Consider the following 20020-nt stretch of genomic DNA (forward strand, 5'->3'; position numbering starts at 1 on the left):
GGGTGCAGGCATAAGACTGGCTGGGGATCTGAAGTCTTGAGTTCTAGCACTGCCACAGAGCCCTGTGTGACTTTGCCACTCCCAATCCTTTTCTGTGTCCCCTTTCCACATCTGAGGATGGGATGACAAGCCTGACTTCATGTCCCAACTATAGACTGCTAATGCAAGAGTCAGGCCAGTGTGAATCCTGCCCAGAGTTTGCGGGAAGGAAAGGTAGACTCAGAGGAAGGTGGCCCGCGGAGCCAGGGCTCAGAGTACTAGCACTAGCGATGATCCAGGCCTAAGGGCCTCTGCAGGAGGGAGGGGGAGTCTCTTCCATTCTCTAGGGCCTCTCCCTCGTCACCCCACTCTCCCTTGGCTGAGCTCAAAGCCAGCCGCCAATGCCCAAACAAGTGGCCTCTGTTCCTAGGGGAGGGGGAGGGGAGGCAGGCCCTGGGCTCCAGGCCCGTCTGCCCGCCACTGACCCTGCCTCCCCCTTTTGCTGTGGGTCTTAACTCTTGGACGCCTGGGCTCGATACTGGGCTGTTTGAGGGCTCTCTACCTTGTTTCAGATTTCTGGGCTCTGTCTCTTTCAGAGGGGACTCATAGCATGTGGGGTATGCGTAGCAATCAGCACCTCTCACCTCTCAGCTCCTTTCAAGTCTGCCAGGCCAGACCTAGTCCCTCCACAGATAGCGCAGGGTGTTTGTGTTTTAGAGAGGGGCTGTATGCTAAGATGGGTGCCAGGTGTCTGGCAGTAAATAGGGGCGGAGGAGGGGAAGGCCGTCCAGAGGGCCCTCCAATGCATATTTCCCACAGAGCTCAGATTTACAGTTCACTGGACACCAGGACACCTCCCCAGCCGCACGCACGCACGCACGCGCGCGAGCGCCCCAGTCAAGCCTCCGGACTTGTGCATTCCAACTGGGGCTCTTGGGGAGGACAGTCCCTGCCCAAAGAGGCAAATGTCCCTTGGAGGACAACTCCCTTGGAGTTGTGTAGGCCACAGACTCATAATCTGCAGCTTTCCCATGGAATCTCTCACATCCTTTGGGTCAGAGGTCAGAAAGACAAGCCTGCTCTATAATTATAATTTACACCTTTAATCCTAGCACTCAGGAGGCAATGGCAGGTGGATCTCTGAGTTCGAGGCCAGCCTGGTCTACAAGTTCCAAGACAGCCAGGACTACACAGAGAAACCTTGTCTTGGAAACTACAAAAGAAAGGAAAAGAAAAAAAAAAATTCTGCCCTAGATCACTGGGAGAGAATAGCCAGTAGGGGATGTGATATTAACTGATTAGTTCAATGACACTAACATTTCAGTGCAGTAAGTTATTATTTAAGTATGGTCGTAACAGCAGTAGAAGCTGCTGTTTCTTGGCCATTTCCATTTTCTAGGTGATCAAAATAAGATCAAGAGACAAGGTCTTTTTTTTTTTTTTTTTTTTTTAAGGTTTATTTATTTATTATGTATACAGTGTTCTTTCTGCATGTACAAAGGGCACCAGATCCCGTTACAGATGGTTATGAGCCACCATGTGGTTGCTGGGAATTGAACCCAGGACCTTTGGAAGAGCAGCCAGTGCTCTTCACCGCTGAGCCATCTCTCCAGCCCGACTAGTTGAATTTTCATGGCTTAGAGTCAGATCCTTGAGCACAGGGAGAGTTTTGAAGACAGCAGGTTCAAACCCAGGTCCTACCCTAGGGGTTCCCCATTGCAATAACTGGCAGATTGGAGGGCCGCTTGGTCTCTGACATTGGAGTGGCGGGTGGGGTGCCTGCAAAGGTTCTATTTGCGGACTGGCCTGTTGCATTAAGTCTTGACCCAAATCCTAGAGGGCCCAGTCCTAGGAAGGGTACCTCCTGGAAGATTAATTTCCTGCCCTGCCCCCTGGCTTTCTCAGACCCTTTTTTCACTGCTGAGGAAGCCAAGGTCTATAGTCAGCATCTTGGAGACAGGAACTGGAATAGGAGACCAGGCTGGGGCCTCTGAAAACCTGAGCTCCTTGCGGAAGCTGCTCACTGCTTTGTCACAGAGCTCAGGTCAGTGCCCTCAGTACACCAGGAGCCAGCTCCTTTTAGGGGCCCTGGAGGGTATTGGTGACTCAAGAAACCTGGCAGGGTTTCCCAGAGTCAAGAGACAAAGACACAGGGGCCACCTGAGGTCAAGTATATGGTGCTTAGGGCCTCAGTGGGCCAGGGAGGGTGCAGGGGTTAGAGATCCATTTTGTACCCTTTTTCTATGTACCTAATCTTCTTTCACCTAATTTTGTTTTGTGAGGACCTCTCAGGGCCATTCCTCTGTCAGCATCTGAGGGTAGACGGTTAGGAGCCATCTGGAATCGTAGTGGCCCAGGGCTCCTGGGGGAGACTTACCTGGCCCTACTTTTTTGTTTTTTGTTTTTGGCCAGGCTGCAGTAGGTGGATGAATCCCCCAGGACAGGGCAGTTTCAAGGCTGAAATGCTCTTGCTTTATAGCCTCCTGGGTGGTAGGGTCTCCTCGACTGGCATGCATCTCTCCAGGCGTTCTTTTCTTTCTATCCTCCTCCCAGGCCCTTCTGTCTCATGTGTGGACAGCACTAGACAGAAGTCAGTAAAACAGCCTAGGACTTGAGAGAGTGACTGTGGCTGGAAGGGGGACCTCTCTCTCCTCACTCCCTCTCTACCCACATTAGCTGCCTAATGAGATTCTGAGCCTGAGTCTGCTACTCAAAGCTGTAGAGATTGAAGGACCAGTTTGCTATATGCAGTTGTTCCCAAGTTTTAAATTCCTAAAAGTTGAAGGTCCAGGGGGCCTTACAGAGCTTGATTTAGGCTGGGTCACCTTGAGTTGAAGAAACCTTATACCTCACGTGGTCACGTTGTCATTTGATGGAGGCCTACAAAACGTTGTGGTTTACTCCATGGCTCTGACTCCCGGCTGGCCTCCTGGCTTATGTGACCACATATACTCTGCTGCTTCCCCTTCTAGAAATCCATGGGGCCAGTCCTGGAGCCCACTTGTAGCATGTGGCGCAGTAGTCATGTAATGGCGAGCCTCGGCGGGTATGACCACTGACTGCATTCTCCAGCAAGAAGCCCATGGACCCAGGGTGCAACTGAGGGGGAACTATAGGCTTTGAACTTTGTCAAACCTACTTTATCTGGGGTTCTTTAATGTTGATACCTCCCTTCCAACCCACCTATCCTAGATAGGAGAGAAAAGAGGTTAGTAGAAACAGAAGTAGACCTTTTTAGACTCAGTTCCTTGGAGTTATTCCACTGGCGTAGTTGGCAGGATTCCAATAGACCCGTTAAACAGCAAACCGGCAATTCAGTGACGGTGACTGCAACCGCAGCCACTGGAACCTGGAGCAGCAGCCGGAACCCGGAGCCTCGAAGTGTTCTCTGGAACTGTTCTTTCTAGAGCGTCTTGAAGTGGAGTGATGAACAGCCAAGACCAAAAAGAGCCCCGCCTCTTCAAACATCACCTGTTCTCTCACTAGCGGAAAATTCCACATCCTTACACAAGTCTGTTGCGCATCCTGTACTTGGGACCAAAACAAAAAATGTTTACATCCACTACAGGGAACCTAGCCCAGGGTCGGTAAGATCATAGCACAAGGTCAAGAGTTGCTCTGTGAATGTTGGAAACAGCACGGAATGTGGCTCAACAGACCCAGGTTAAGTCTGCAAAAGATCAGGGTCAGGCTGGAGGACCCTACAGAGACAGATGGTAGGCAGGAGTTTGAGTAGAGGCTGAGGAGACATGCTGTCATGCCTTCGGGTGCAGGAAGCTGGGCCTTGGGCAGTGGCTATGTGCTCAGCTGGGGCCTGCCCTTGCAGTATGTTACCTGCAGTATGTACACTGCTACCCAAAAGGCTCCTTGGCTTGGTGAGGGTTGATGAATACCTCCCGGCCTCTTCCTGTACCACCTCCCACTGTGAAGACTCTCACATTGGCCTTTGACATCTCAGGGCTTGCGGTAGGTGGAGCCCTGCTCTATTCCCATGGTGTGTGAACTAGGCTAAGCCTTCAAACTCGAGTGCCATCCCTGCTCTCTTTAGTGAGGACCCTCAGTGGGCTGTTGTGTAGTTTTGTAATGAAAATGCAATGATTATTTTCCCCAAGACCCCAGGGATCCCCTCCCTGAGGGGCAGAACTAGGACAGACACTTTCCCAGAGAGCGGGTCCCTATTGCTCAGTAAAGAGATGTCAGAGTATTAGCTAATGGTTTATTAGAGTGGTGCTGTGGGATATGCGCCACCCCCCTGCCCCCTTCCTCTGCTTGAAGACAACTATATGAGCCTATGGAGTCTGAACATCCAGAAACCTTACCAGGACACTTGCCTTCCTGTACTGCCTGTGGCCTGAAAGCCCATATTTTGGGGTCTGGAGATAGCTCAATGGTTTAGAGTACTGGCTGCTCTTCCAGAGCACCCAGGTTCGAGTCCCAGCACCCTCATGGGCAGCTCACAACTGTCTGTAAGCCTAGTTCCAGAGGATCTGATGCCCTCTTCCATCTGAGGGGTACCAGACACACAGATGTACACAGACACACATACAAGCAAAACACCCATAATAATAAAAAGTAAAATGAGAATAAAGCCCACATTTTGGACTAGGATTATCACCACACTAGGCTCTGGGTTCAATTTTAGGACAGCAAAAACTGGATGTGGTAGTGTTTCCGTGACCCCAGCACTGGGAAGTGGAGGCAGAATCAGAAGTTTAAGGTGGTGTGAGGAGATGGATCAGTGGATGAAACCTTGTCATGCAGGTGGGAGGGCCAGATCTTATGTCACCAGTGCTGACGACAGCAGCACATTCATCTGTAATTCCTGCTCTCCCACGGGAAGATTGGAGACAGAGACAGAAGAATCCAGAGGCGTGAGAGTTGCTTAGCCTGGCCTATGTAATGAAGAGCAACCAGCCCCTTTCTCAAGCAAGGTAGAAGATGAAAACCAACACTTGAGGTTGTCCTCTGACTTTCCGTGGATGTGCCATGGCATGTATGGCTACACTCAAAACACAAACATGCAGGGCTGGAGAGATGGCTCAGTGGTTAAGAGCACTGGCTGCTCTTCCAAAGGACCCAGGTTCAACACCCAGCACTGGCACGGAGGCTCAGGCATCTGTAGTGGGATTCAGTGTTCTCTTTTGGCATGCAGACTCTATATGCAGACAGCACACATATACATAAAAATAAGTGAAAAAAACCCCACAAACATGCATAAGCATATATAGTGGATGTAAACATGTTTTGTTTTGATCCCAAGTGTGGGATGTGCAACAGATTTGTGTACGGCTGTGCGGTGTTTTTCCCACTGAAAACAGACTGTGAGAGAACAGGTGATGTTTGTCCACTGGAAGAGGAACCGCCCCTTGCCGGGGCGTGGTCTTTGCCCAGTGATAAACATCCTAGTACGGACTCTGAGAGGATACACACACACACACACACACACACACACGACTGGGCTTTTTGGTCTTGGCTGTTCATCACTCCACTTCAAGACACTCCTAGAGAGAACCAGTCCAACGAACACTTGGAGGCTCCAGGTCCTGGCTGCTGTTTTGGGTTCCAGCTGCCGCCCTGGGCTCCGGCTGCTGCTCCAGGTTCCAGCAGCTGCAGTTACAGTCACCTTCGCTGAATTGCTGGTTTGCTGTTTAACAGGTCTATTGGAATCCTGCCGACTATGCCAGTGGAATCGCTCCAAGGAACTGAGTCTAAAAAAGGTCTATTTCTTCTGTTCCTATTAACCTCTTTTCTCTCCTATCTAGGGTAGGTGGATTGGAAGGGAGGTATAAACATTAAAGAACCCCAACTAAAGTAGGTTTGAAAAAAAATTCAAAGCCTACAAGCATATACGTCATACATATACAAGAAATATAAAAATAAATGTAAGGTCAACCTCAGCTACATAGGCTAGCTAGGGCTATATGACACTATGTTTCCAAACACCCCTGTTCCTCAGTGCAGAAGTGGCCCAGCTCACTTGCAGGGAGTTTGTTCCAGCATTTCTAATGCCATCTGAAGGGACCACCCTCCCTCAGTTCTCCCAGTAATAAGCCAGAGAAAGACAAGAGCTCAGGCTGTGGGCTTGCTGAGTCCTGCTCTCTTTGGGACTCACGTCTTTTCTGGAAGTGCGGGGCATTGGCTGAGATGCTTCCTGGTGTGTTCAGAACAGGTGGTTGGGGCCGGGGTAGTGCTGGGAAGTCAGGGTGTCAAGGACCAGCAGAAAGGAAAACACGCATTCTGGGAAGGCCGCTGACCTTAGTTCCTGCTGCCGGTGTCAAACTGGAAATGTCCATCCAGCTAGTAGCTGTTCATTTGTGTGTCACCTTTGAGACACAAAGGACTCGAATCTGACTTGGGGATGAGGAAAGTGTGTGATCCAACTGTGCCCTGGGAATCAGAGACTGCTTCTTAGGGCAGGTGGCTGTCAGGCTGGGAAGGCTGCGTGGAGAAGTCGTGCAGAGGGAGTTGGGTAAGCTCAGGCCTGGGAGGAAACATGGCTGTCAGGGAATAGCCGGAAAGCAGACAGGGGTCAGCGTCTGAGCTCTGGACAGTGACCTACGATGGCAGGGGAGAGGCATGTGCTGCCTTGTGAGAAGGGTGGCCGGACTCGGATTCTTGGGAGCTAGATGTTAGTTGCTCTAGGGCCCTGTTAGGTAGGCTGTGGGCAGCATAGGTAGTGTGAGCCAGCATTTTTCTCCTGCGTGTGGGCTCCCCAGAAGTGTTTATCAAGCTCCCAGCAGGAAGTGGCTGGCAGGGGCAGCCTCACTTGACAAGTTGACCCAGCTGCAGAGGGCTCCAGGAGATCCCAGGACCTCTGAGAGAGTCCCACACTTCTGCCTTGAACAGTTGCCTTGCCCAGCTCTCTGCCGTCTCACCGGGTGGCTCCTGAGCTTAGTCTAGCCATCTGTACAGCCTGCCCTGCCTACGCTGTCCCACTGCTTTGTGTGTGGTGAGTCTGCATTCTGGAGGCTGAGGGAGGATGATTGCTGTCAGTACTAGACCAGCCCAGGCTAAACAGCAAACACTGGGAAAAAACCAAAACAACAATCTCTGCCCCCCCAAAAACCCTTGAACACCTCTTCCCTGTGTACCCCTCAAAAAGGAAAGAAGGAAGAAAGAAAGAAAGAAAGATAGATAGATAGATAGATACGTACAGAAAACAGAAGCTGTTTCAGAGCAGCTGAGACTTCCCTGGGGGCTAGAGAGCCAGCTCGGTTGCCTGGAGTGCCTCGAGTGCCGGGAATGGATCCATGAGGACTCGAGTTCAGATCTCCAGCGCCATGAAAGATCTGGACTTGGTGCTGTGTATCTATGACCCTAGCACTGGGTAGATAGAGGCAAGAGGATCCCGGGAGCTCAGTGGGCAGTCAGTGAGTTGGTGGGCTTCGGGGTCAGTGAGAGATCTGTCCCTAAAAACAAGGCAGAGAGTGAATGAGGAGGATGCCTGATAACTCTCTGGCCTCCACATGCATGCATTGCATGTATGGGTGTGCACACGCATCACACACACACACACACACACACCACACACACACACCAAAGAAAGGAAAAAAACAAGACAAGGGAATGCTCATGCTTCGCAGCAGTAGAGGTTTTTCTGCCACTGAGTCTGTGTGTTGGGTCCCTTCAGGCCATCTGTCACTTACCACTGTCCGGACAGTAGCGGTGAGTGTTTTTATCTATTTGTTTGTTTGGTTTGGTTGGTTTTTGAGACAGAATTTTTTTCTGTGTAGTCCCAGATGTCCAGGAATTAGCTCTGTAGACTAGGCTGGCCTCGAACTCAGATTTGCCGTGGCCCAAGTGCTGGGATTAAAGGAGTTAATTAAACCACTGCTGTGCTCTGGATGAGTGTCTTTGGGTGTCCTTTAAGGCCTTGCTTAGCCTGCTGTTGCCATCTTTCTCTTTCCGTCCTGCTTTTCCTGTGTCCTCTTTGGGCCTGCCCATCTGCATATTTACTTCCCTTCTGAGGAAATAAGAGTGGGCAGAAGGGCCTAGGAAGCCCTGGGTTTAGATCCTGACTTTGGTGTCACCTTGAGTGAGTTTACTTCACCTTCCTGAGGCTCATTTTACTCACCTGTAAGTCGGTTACACCACCTGCTTTCTAGGATGTGAGGGTTGTTGGGTAGGCATGCAGTGTGGTGCTGGGCTAGGATGGGAGGGTTGTTGGGTAGGCATGCAGTGTGGTGCTGGGCTAGAGTGTGAGGGTTGTTGGGTAGGCATGCAGTGTGGTGCTGGGCTAGAGTGTGAGGGTTGTTGGGTAGGCATGCAGTGTGGTGCTGGGCTAGAGTGTGAGGGTTGTTGGGTAGGCATGCAGTGTGGTGCTGGGCTAGGATGGGAGGGTTGTTGGGTAGGCATGCAGTATGGTGCTGAGGTGCTTGTTGGTCAGTGTGGACTCCATATGTCAGTCTTTGAGTGCTCTGTGCAGGAAGACTGATGAAGGATAGGATAGAATGCCCCCTACCCTGCCCTGACAAGGGCAGGAGAGGGAGGCAGAGCAAAGAGTCTCCTTCAGGGAAGCTGAGGCAACGCCACATCATCATCATCATCATCATCATGATCACATTGGAGGCTAACACGCTTGTGGAGTTGCTGCCTATCTCCCTCTCTTCCGCTCCCAGCCCCTGCCCAGCCACCCAGCCAGCCATCTGACCCTTCTAGCACAACAGCTTTCACTTTCAGGTACCAGCAGCAAGGGACCTAGTTATCTCCATTCTAGGGGAACAGCTAAGGAAATGGCAGGTTTGGGTCTGTTTCCTGGGGTTACTAGTTCTGAGTACAGGAGCCAGAGTCCCCTCCTCACAGACAGGAGCTGTAGGTTGCCCAGCTCCCCTCTCCATGCAGCCAGTGCTGGCCTTAGCCTCCAGAGTACACCGTGAGGGTCCTACAACATAAGCCCTGGTGATCCTGCTTGGTCCCTCCTGCTGCCTGTAATCCTGTGGTCAATCCTGTGCCCTCCCTCCCTCCTGTGGTCAGTGGCTTCCTGTTTCTACCCCATTTAGTCTCTTAGTCCCCTGGGTGGAGGGTGTGCAGCGGTCACAGGAATCACGCTGTGCCACCTTGGGCAGTACATGCCCTTGTAGGGCAAGAAGACGCAGCCTCCAGGAAAGCGCTGCTATAACAGAGGCCAGAGTACAGTCAGGTGGTGGGGGGTGGGCAGTGCTCAGCTGCCCAATGTAGTACCAGGGCCCCCTTGGGTGTACACTAACAGAGAGAGCTGGAGAGGAAAAGGGAGGGGGCTTGGGACCATGGCTGTGCAGGGCAGTTGGGACCTGCTCTGCTTGATATCGTGTTGTCCCAGTGGGCTCTAAGCTATGCTGCCGGAGAGGAAAAGGCAGGGACAGGGATTCTGATAAGTAGGGTCCAGCCCAAGGGCTGAGGCTATAGCCCTGCTAGAGGCTTTGGCTAGCGTGTGTGTGGGGGGGCTGTGGGGGGTATGGGATGCTGGGTTCCATCTGCAGCAAAACCAGAAAGGACTGGGGAAATATTGAGGGAGCATGCCTGTGAGGATGCCTAGGGATCAGAGTGAGCCCATTTAGGGGGTTCATGTTGGGGTACAAGAGGAACGGTTGTAGCACTTGTCACACGGCCTAAAACTAGGCTCTTTTTACTTTCAGCTTTCTCTTCTTTCTTTCTTTTTGGCTTTTCGAGACAGAGATTCTCTGTGTATGTAGCCTTGGCTGTCCTGGACTCACTTTGTAGACCAGGCTGGCCTTGAAACTCACAGTGATCCACCTGCCTCTGCCTCCCGAGTGCTGGGATTAAAGACGTGTGCCGCCATGCCCGGCACTTTCAGCTTTCTTGATTTGCAAGTGAGGGACTTCAGAGCATTACACTTTCTCTCTGTGTGACCTCCTTCTAGAATGGAGCTCGGGCATGAGGGGGCCCTGGATGAGTTTGGAGGCCGTGACTGGGTCACATGCTGTTTGGAGGACAAAGCAGGGGGTCCCTAGAGACTGGTGTTCACTAATGGGCCTCTGCTTCCTTGTGGAGGTTTAGCAGGCCAGCCTCGCTGTGCAAGATGGAGTGGAAGGGGATGTGAGTCTCCTTCTCTAGGCCAGCTGGCCCAGGACAGTAGCAATTCATATATGATAGTTCCTCCAGTCATCTCTCTATGTATTGCTGGGTGTGGTGGTCACTTCGTAATCCAAATTACTCAGGAGTCAGAGGCAGGAGAATTGATCACTGTTTGAGAGCAGCCTGGTAAACATAGAATTCTAGGATAGCCAGGGTTGTTTATATAGGAAGGCCTGTCTCAAAATAACAACAGCAAAGGGCTGGAGAAGATGGCTCAGTAGTTAAGAGCACTGGCTACTCTTCCAGAGGACCCCAGGTTCAATTCCCAGCACCCACATGGAGGTACAACTGTCTTTAACTCCAGTTCTAGAGGATCCGGACCCTCTAGCCATACATGCAGGCAAAACACCAATCAGTGCTCATGAATAAATAATAAATAATAAATAAAAAAATAACAGCAAAGTTAAACAAAAACAAAATCTCACTGTGTTATGCTTACACGTCACAAGGGATGATGCTACTTTATATTTGGTACAGAGAACAAGCTGCCTTGACTCCCCTTTTGTTTGCTTGTTGTTTTCTTTAAATGTATTTATTTACTACAGTGTCTGTACATGCAAGATGATACATGAGGGAGACACACATACCCACAGGATACATGTGAAGGTCCGAGGACAGCTATACAGAACCCGTTTCTCTCCTACCTTACCTGACTTCCAGGATGAAAGTGTCGCAGGCCTCCCTCACATGGCAGGCACCTTTACCTGCTGAGCCAGCATGCTGGCCCATTGCTTTTTACTTAAAAAAATAATTTGGAAGTCTCGTGTGTGTGTATGTGTGTGTGTGTGTACCTACGCGCGTTGGCTTGTATGTATGAGTGTGGGTGCAGTAGGTATGTGGAGGTTCAGAGACAAACCATGGGTATCATCCCCCTACTCCTATTGTGTTTGAAGCAGGGTCTTTTGCTGTTCACCACTGTGTACACCAGGATAGCTTCCAGGAGTTTTCCTGTCTCTGCCTTCCATCTTGCTGTAGTAGTGCCGGGATTACAGACACATGCTATTGCTACACTTAACTTTACATGTGTCGGGGGGACTTCGAACTGAGGTCTTAGACTTACGTGATAAGTGCTTTACCCACTGAGCCATCTCCCCAGCCCTGTTTGTTGGTCCGGTTTTGAGGCAGGGTAGCTGAGATTGGACTCTAGATCAGGATGGCCTCCGACTCTTCTTTCTCTAGACTTGATTATAGAGTAAGCGGCCACGATGCCCAGCTCTAATTCAATTCTAGTGATGTAAAATACAGACATCATAGTTGGGGATGAAGCCTCTCTTGGTAGAATAGCATGCTTGCCTAGCATGCTTGAGGTTGGGGTTTGATCTTTAGCACCCCTGTAAACTGGGCATGGTGGTGGTGTGTGACTTGTCATTCCAAACACTCAGGTGGTGGAGACAGGATCTGAAGTTCAAGGCCACATACTGAGCTTGAGGCCAGCCTGGGATACATGAGACCCTGCCTGAAAGAAAGAAAGAAGGAAAGAAAGAAAGAAGGAAAGAAAGAAAGAAAGATCGCCTTCCTCTTAATGGGGATTGAACCTAAGGCCTCCGTGTGCCAGGCAGTGCCCTCCCACTGAGCTCATTCACAGTCCCCATTCTAATAGCAGAAGCAATAACACAATTTTAAAACAAAACAAAACAAGAAGTTGTTAAAATGTACCTTAGCCGGTGGTAGTGGCACATGCCTTTAATCCCAGGAATTGGTAGGCAGAGGCAGGCGGATCTCTGTGAGTTCAAGGCCAGCCTAGTCTACAAAGCAAGCTGCAGAACTGCACAGGCTACACAGAGAACCCTGTCTCAAACACCTAAAGGAAAAAAACAAACAAATAAACAACAACAACAAACAAAAAAACAGTTGTGCCTTTTGCCAGATCCTATATGGCTGGGCGCCCATGCTCTGCACTGTCTGAGGAGTCCTGGTGGAGGGCCGTGGTGAAACCAGGAGAGAGGACTGATCTCAGCCTGTCTTCTGTAGGCTGAGCTGCATCCTGCCGCAGGCAGGGTTCCGGGAAAAGAGGCACCTTTTCTTTTTTTTAAGAGCTCTCACCTAGTTTAGGGACAGCAGTTCACTTAGAGCAGGGAGCTGTGTAGGTGAAAATGGAGTTCCGAGTTACCGGCCAGTGTGCGTAGGGGGTGAATTCCATGTAGCAGAGGTGTCTGGAACAAAGTCCAACAGATCGTCGTTGGTGCTGGGGTGACAGACTCACTGATAACAGAAAACTAAGAACATTATGTCTTTACTAGAACCTGGCTACAAGCCAAACACCGAGTCCAGTCAGGACCAGCCACGACCTTAGGACTGGGCACAGGAAGTGACTGCCATGACTGAGGTGGAGCGAGCAGAAGATGAAAGTCTGGCCGGTGGTGTGCATGCCGGGTGTGATGTCACAATCATCTGGGTTCCTGGCTTGGTGGGCAAGCACAGAGACCTACCTTTTTAGCAGAGGGAAAACTGTGGCCTAGTGTGGGTAGGCCTTCCAGCAGGCAGCACAGCCAAATGAATTAGCCTTGCCTTGCATCCCTGGTGGGGGATGGGGGCCAAGCATGGGGCCACTTGCTGTCCTTGTAGGCTTGGGAGGGACCAGGACCCCAGGAACGCAGGCCCACCCTCAGATGGGATTGACAGGATGTCTTGGAGCCCGGAAGAGTCAGTAGGGCAGATACAGCTAGGAATAGTGCAGGAAGCCATAGAAGGCCTTCATGAGGCTGTATTGCCTCAGCCTGCAGTCTCTGAAACACAGGAAATAATTCTTGGTCCAGGGGTCCACTTGGCTGTGCCTCCTCTTGCCCTTGCTACGGGGCGGGTGTCACTTTTGCACCCTCTGAGCTGGGAGCCCAGCCCCCACTTAGTTCCTCATAGCTACAGGAAGTATCTCCCAAGGCTTTTTGCCTGCTAGTAGAAGCTCAGAGTCCTGTGGACACATGTGGCAGCAGCTGCGTGCCCAGGGACAGTAGCTCTGCCATTGGTATTATCTGGCTACCGGACCAAGCATGCGTGGGTTGGATGTTTGGCGTGTCAAGTTTTTAGGGAAGTTGTTGTGGGACTCTTGGGCACTTGTGTGTGGAGGCTCTGGGGGCAGTTATGTACTCTTAGGTTGTTGATAGGACCTGTGGTTTCTACAGGCTGGTGGCAGAAAGGGTATCTCTGCCCAGTAACTGTTGGGTGAGTAGGAGGCCTGTGGCCTCGGGAGGTAGGTAGGTGTGCTTGTGTGCTGCCTGTGGGTGTGGTTTGTAGATTCAGGTGGGTGTGTGGTTTGTGGTTCCTGTGGAGATAGATCTGAGGGGTTTTCCTGAGGGCTAGACCATGGGTCCCTGTCCAGCTGCCTGGTTTGGGAAACCTGGAGTGCTGGGCCAGGGCTAGGCCTATGAAAGAGAAGATGGGGATAGCAGAGCCAAGGGCTGCAGTGGGCCTGGGGGATGCCTTCCCATCCCCTCTTTTCCAGGTCTGTTTCTTGCTTTGAACTTGAAGCAGAGAGCCCTGGGCCTAGCGGATAAAAAACCAAGGGAGGCTACTTGGCCACTGGGTTCTCCCTGAACTCAGAGTGGGAGGAGCCAGGACCTCTAGCTGCTTGAATCACTCTTGCAAATCTTAATGCAAAGAAGACAAAGGGCCGCCTCCAGAGAGGCAACCCCACTGGGCCAGCAGGCTCACAGTTGACATTGCAAGTTGCTGCCCAACCCTCTGGGGTGGCCTCTCTCGGCTCCAACGTACTCGGTCCTTTTTTTTTTTTTTTTTTTTTTTTTGTATGATCCCCGGCCTTGCACATTCAGTTCCCTTTGCATGGAAAACAGGTCCTTCCTGTCCCCACCCCTAGAGGCCCAGGGTAGGTGGCCTCCAGGAGCCTTCCTGCTCGCTTCCCTGAGGCAGCCCGGTCTCCAAAGGCTATGTGGGCTACAGCAGAGGACTTAGGTAAGTGTCCACATTACCGATGTGACATGGGGTAAGACCCCAGGTCTGGAGATGAGAGATGGAACTGGGAGGGGCTGGGCTGACAGTGGGCAGTGGCTGTTTCTACTTGCTGGCTTTGGGACGCTAGTGTCACTGGTTAATGGTGGGACCAGGAGATGTTGTGCAGGGCCTGAATGAATGGGCAGACCGTTCTTGGGGCCGGGCTGATGAGGTTACTGAACGCCTGAAAGCTTTAGCTCCAGCAAGAGGGAATCAGCCAGGACCGAGGAAAGACTGGCTGGCAAGGGTTAGCAACTTCAGATGGGTGGGGGCTGGGGGAGCAGGGTTGCTGTATTCATTGTCAGCTGACTGTTTTGGGGGCTTCCCTGTGTCAGGCTTGTGCTGATGTAGTAAGTGACACAAGAGTTGTGGATGGGGCCAGGGCTCGGGGTATGTCACTGAGCATTTGGGCAAGTCACTTCCTCTCTGTGGTGTTATTTCTTCATTTATAAGTGGCAAGGTCAGACTGCAGCCACTGAGAGGCCGATGAGCCTTCCAGGGCATGGGGAGCCCCATCAACTGTGGCAGGTGGCAGGTAGCAGGGCTAGCTGAGCAATACCAAAGGGAAGAGCAGAGATGGATGCCGTGACTATGCAAGCCTGGCTGGTCTTGGGGTGTGGGGTGGACCCCTCACCTGTGGGTGTGGTGGAGCTTTATGACGATACTCCTCGGCGGAGTCTCTGTGAGAGCAGAGCAGGCGAGGCCTGGGTGCTAACAGGCTCATGAGGCATACGATATGTTGGTGCCATTTACAGAGTGAAAACCCATGTCAAAAATTCATGATGAACAAAACATGAAACCCACGATTTTCAATAAAGAAAGGATGGTGTTACCAGTACTCCCCCGCCTCAGCAATGGTTACCACAGATTTCTGTCAGGGACAGCTGCCCTGGGAAGCCACCCTGGACCTTAACTTGGTGAGGCCCCCAGGCTGTGGTTCCTGGGTGGCAGGGTCAGCCTGAAGTTTCTGGTGATGCTTCCAGCTCCTTGAAGAACACTGACCCTAAGGCTGTCACCACTCAGGTCCCTGACCTTGCCCAGTGCCCTTTAGTGTAGTAATAGGAAACTGAGAGAGGCCAGGCTCTTCTCAGGGAGAGCAATGGGTTCCTGTTTCCCAGCCCCAGCCTGTCCAGCAATGAGGTTGGACCATTCCTCAGTCAGCAGCCTGACATCAGCAGGCACTCCACTATACTGGACTCTCGCTTATGAGAGGCTAAGAGTGGGGAGCTACCTCACCCAATAGACAGTGCAAGAAGAGCAGGTGGGACGATGGTTCTATGGCTAAAGTGCTTTGTGTGCAAGCCTGACCACTTGAATCCAGCTCTGCAGAACCCAGGTAAAAAGCTGGGCAAGGTGGTCCATGTCCCTGCTCCCTCAGTCTGACGGCCTGGATTCAGGTTGTGACGTGGAGGGAGGAGAGAGCAGGTTCTTGCAGATTGTCCTCCGAGTATGTACACTCATGCTCAGTAAAAAGAAAACCCCAAACCTGGATGCAGTAGTGCGTGTGTGGGTGTTGCCGTGCTCCCCCAGAAGATGGGAGGTACAGACAGACACTCTAGAAGTTTGTGGAGAGTGAGGAGAAGTAGGGCCAAGCTGCCAGCCTGGGACACAGTGGTGAATAATGAGAGGACGTTGTCTCAAGGCTGATAGGTAAGGGTCGCATGCCCAGAGTTGCTCTCTGATCTCAACACATGCATCATGGCATGCATGTGCGCATGCTCACACGTGCGCGTTCACTTATAGCATCTCTCTCTCTCTCTCTCTCTCTCTCTCTCTCTCTCTCTCTCTCTCTCACACACACACACACACACACACACACACACACACACACACCGCATGAGCACGAGAGTAGACACATTGGCACACTTTGGTAATCCCAGCCACTCAGCTGCCTCAGTGGTAGAAGCGTTGCCTAGCCTGTGCAAGGACCTGGGTTGATCCCAGACAAAACAAAACAAATAAGAATGATAACATTTTTACTATCATTTAAAATTTTACTTTCGAGTATGAGTGTTTCAGCTGCACGTATGTACCTGTACTTACATGTGTGACTGGTGCCTGAGGAAACCAGGAGAGGGCATCCAGTTCCCTGGAACCAGCGCTGACAGGTAGTTGTGAGCCCCCATTTGGGTGCCGGGAACTGAACCTAGGTCCTTTATAAGAGGGGCAACAAAACAAAACAAAAAATTCTAAGCCAAAAAAAAAAAAAAAAAAAGAGCTGCAAATGCTGTTAACTGCTGAGTCATCTAGCTAGACCCTGTTTGTAAAATTTTAAATACTGTCATGTTATTAGAGTCACGGTGTTCTGTAGCCCAGGCTGGCTTCAAATTCCACTGTGTACCCAAAGCTGGTGAATTCTTCATCCTCCTGCCTCTACTTCCCAAGTACTGCGTTCCAGCTTCATGTGTTTTAGCAGTATTTTAAACCTAAATCTCCCCAATATTATTATTTATCATGTAATCAACATTGAGATATTTACACTCTTTAATCTTCTTTCACTCTCTTTAAAATCTCATATGTTCAGGATTTGATTCTCCTTGTTTGGGGGCCACGTTTCAGGTGTTGGAACGGCGTCTGTGGTTGTGCCAGCTGCTGTGTTGGACATGGCAGGCCTAGGAGTGTTGAGACAGTGCCTTCCTAGCTATGTGACGTAGATAAGTCACTCAACGTCCTGTATTCTAGTTTCTCCATCTCGATAGCTATTTGTGCCTTTACAGGTCACGGTGAAGGTTTAAATGAATTCAAGTGTAGAGACGCTGGGCATAATGCACTGTTTGTCTTTTGTTGTTGCTGGTTTTGGGTTTTGTTTTTGGGTTTTTTGAGACAGAGTTTTTCCATGTGGCCTGGCTATCCTGGAACTCGCTCTGTTAACCAGGCTGGTCTGGAACTCAGTGATCCACCTGTCTCTGCCTCCTGAGTGCTGGGATTTAAGGTTGTGCACCACAACTGGCCAACTGTTTGTCTTTTTTTAAAGCAGTTTTTGAGAGGTCTGCCGTTCGGGCCAACACTCTCAGCCAGAATACCGTTTTACTTAACGTTTGTTATAGAGGGCTGGAGAGATGGTTCAGTGGTTAAGAGCACTGGCTGCTCTACAATTCCTCTTCCAGAGGACTGAGGTTTGATTCCTAAGACCCACATGTCTGTAACTCCAGTCTCAGAGACCTGACACTCTTCTTGCCTCCTTTGTCACTGCATGCATGGGGTGCACCAACATTACATGCATGTAGAATACCTATAACCATAAAATAAATAGAACCTTTTAAAGCTTGTTTTTAAAATGCTAACTTTAGAGCCGGCCATGGTGGTGCCTGCTTTTCAACCCCAGCACTTGGGAGGCAGAGGCAGGCGGATCACTATGAGTTCGAGCCCAGCCTGGTCTACAAAGCTACTCTAGGACAGCCAAGGCTAACCACAGAGAGACCCTGTCTTGAAAAACCAATAAACTAAAATAAAATAAAATAAAATGCTCACTTTAAAACCCTGTCCCTTGGGCGAGTGCTGACTGTGAAGTGCCGCATAAGCTCGAGGACCGGGTTGCATCCTTTCATTTAACAGCTGAACACGGTTGGTGCTGAACACGTAGGGACACAATACAGGAGGACCCCAGGGGGCGGGCCTCTGGCCAGGTGACATAGCTCAATCAGTGAGCTCCAAGCCCCAGTGGGAGACCTTGTCTCAAAAAGGAGGCAGCCGTCTCTTGAGGAATGACACTTGAGGTTGACCCTGGCCTCCACACACCCTGGGTGCACTTGCACCAGTACCCTCACAGCCCGTGCACTCACAAACACCTGCAAACACCCACATTCACATAAAGCACCTTGGTTTTCATTGTTGTTTTGAGGGAAGTGTTGTTTGTTTGTTTGTTTGTTTGTTTTGAGACAGGGTTTAACTTTGTAGCCCAGGCTAGCATGGTACTTGCTTTGTTGGTCCGTGGTGGCCCCCTATTCATAGCAATTCTCCTGCCTAAGCCACCCAAGTACTGATGTCCAGATGTGTACCAGCACACCTGGCTCCGTGTCCTTGTTTTTAACCCTGTTCTAAGCAGTGACAATTGTGGAGTCTACTTAGCATAAACAAATGGTCGTGAGTACCCACAGCCACTGTGCAGGCCTGCAGCGACAAGGGCACTCCTGCCCTGACTTTGCTCTGGGCCCCAGGGAGAGGCCTGTGCACCTCACAGAACCTGGACCTTACGAGCAGCAGGACCATGCTCTCTCTTCCTCTGGAAACCCCATATTGACTCGTTCTCTTCAGCCCTTCGAGTCTCATGTCCTTGCTGCAGATGACATGTGCCCCACCTCTGTCTCAGCCTATTCTGTGGCGCCCAGATTAGTGGAGTCTTGTGTTCCTATATCCCTAGCTCTCCTGTCAGGAAAGCATCCTATATCCCCTTGCCTCCCTCCCTGATGTGCTCTCTTTGCCAGACTCCCCTGGAGCCAATCTCACCACTGGGGGTCCCTATCAGGAAACCAGCAACCTTGAGCTCACCTCTTATAGGCACCTCACCAATTCCCACCTCATGCCCTGTCTTCTGGAAGGACATTCTGCGGTAACTCCATGGCCAGTGTCTTGGTGCCCCAGAGCCTTCTCTCTGCCTGCTCTTGCACTCTCTCTTTACCTCTTCCCCTCTCTGTCCATGCAGCGTCCACCTCAGAGCACCATGAGGAGCCCTTGGGACTAGGAACAACCTCTCTGGAGGACCAGGTGCCCTCGGTGGCAGGTAAGTGGGGAGCTGGGATCCTGAGGTGAGAGTTTTAGGGAGGCTGAGACCTGGGGTTTTATATGCTGTTTAGGGAGCTAAGGTTGTGGGTAGAAGACTGGGCCTGAGAGCTTGGTTAGGCCTCCCTGAGGGGCTCTGAGAGGAGAGGAGGCGGCCCCAGGCTGGTTTGCTAGGTGCGAAGTGATTGGTGTCTCCTCCTTGCGTGTTGGGTTTTAGTCTGGTTTTGTACAGCCGTCTGTGTGTCTTTCTGACTCTCTGCGTGCGTGTTGCTGTGCTCACTCACTCTCTGGTGGCACAGCACGTATGTGGAGGTCAGAGGTCAGAGGACACCGTGCAGAAGTCTGTTCCCTCCTTCTGCCCTAGGGATTGAACTCAGGTCCTCAGGCTTTGTGGCAAGCACCTTCACCCGCTGAGCCCCACATTCTCTCGAACTAGAATTCATTTTTGTGGTGCTTGTGGCACAAAAATAAAAAAGAAAGATCTAAAAGGATCCTGTCTCCCCCAGCAGCCATTTCTCCCCAAATAAAGCTTTGTTTGGTTTTGTTTTACAAGACAAGAGTTTCTTGGTGTAGCCCTGGCTGTCCAGGGACTCACTCTGTAGACCAGGGTGGCCTTGAGCCAGAGATCCACCTGCCTCTGCCTCCCGGGTGCTGGGACTAAATGCATGTGCCAATGCTGTTGCTGCGAACCAGCCCCAATGTAGCTTATGGTGTATTTACCCGGATGTTTGTGTTCATGTTTTTTTGTTTGTTTGCTTTTGTTTTCCTTTGGCCCGGGTGTTTATATAATGATGTTTGTTTGTTTGCTTTTGTTTTCCTTTGGCCCGGATGTTTATATAATGATGCTCTGCACCTTGCTTCCATGCTTGAACTGACCTTTACCACCTTTATCTACATTTTAGAGCCTTAGCCCAACTTCAGCCTGGAAGTTGTTTCAGATTCTAGCTCAGTGCTGGAAGACTTTCCTCACCCTGGCCTGCACCGCGTGCCTTTGTTTATGTCTTCCTACCACACGGCTGCTCTTTTAAAACTCTCATAATGAACATCAGGTGACAGAATACAAAAGGAATATTTTTCTCCACGTCCCAGTAGTTTTCCGTGCCTGGGGAGGGGGGAGGGCGGCAAAGTGAGGGGCTAAAGTCTCGGGTTCAAGGCTGTTCTGAGATTCAGAGAGGGACCCCAGCAATGTATGTGTAAGGTTATGTGTTTAGTTAATTTTTCAAAAATAAGATATTCTTGTGTTCTTTTCCCCCAAAAGATCATCCAAATGACGCGAGCTCTAGGTCCTATGAGCTGTGTCTCT

At 50.8% G+C, this 20020-nt stretch overlaps 1 protein-coding gene across 1 annotated transcript in view; it reads left to right on the top strand.

The window, feature by feature from the left end:
* Window positions 1-20020, top strand: part of Arap1 (ArfGAP with RhoGAP domain, ankyrin repeat and PH domain 1) — a 115272-nt gene that overhangs the window by 1619 nt on the left and 93633 nt on the right. Inside the window, exon 2 of the mRNA XM_051149068.1 lies at window positions 18641-18718. The gene's annotated coding sequence lies outside the window, so the exon portion shown is untranslated. The remainder of the gene's footprint in view (window positions 1-18640; window positions 18719-20020) is intronic.

Source organism: Acomys russatus, chromosome 7 (assembly GCF_903995435.1).
Source record: "Acomys russatus chromosome 7, mAcoRus1.1, whole genome shotgun sequence".
NCBI lineage: Eukaryota > Metazoa > Chordata > Mammalia > Rodentia > Muridae > Acomys > Acomys russatus.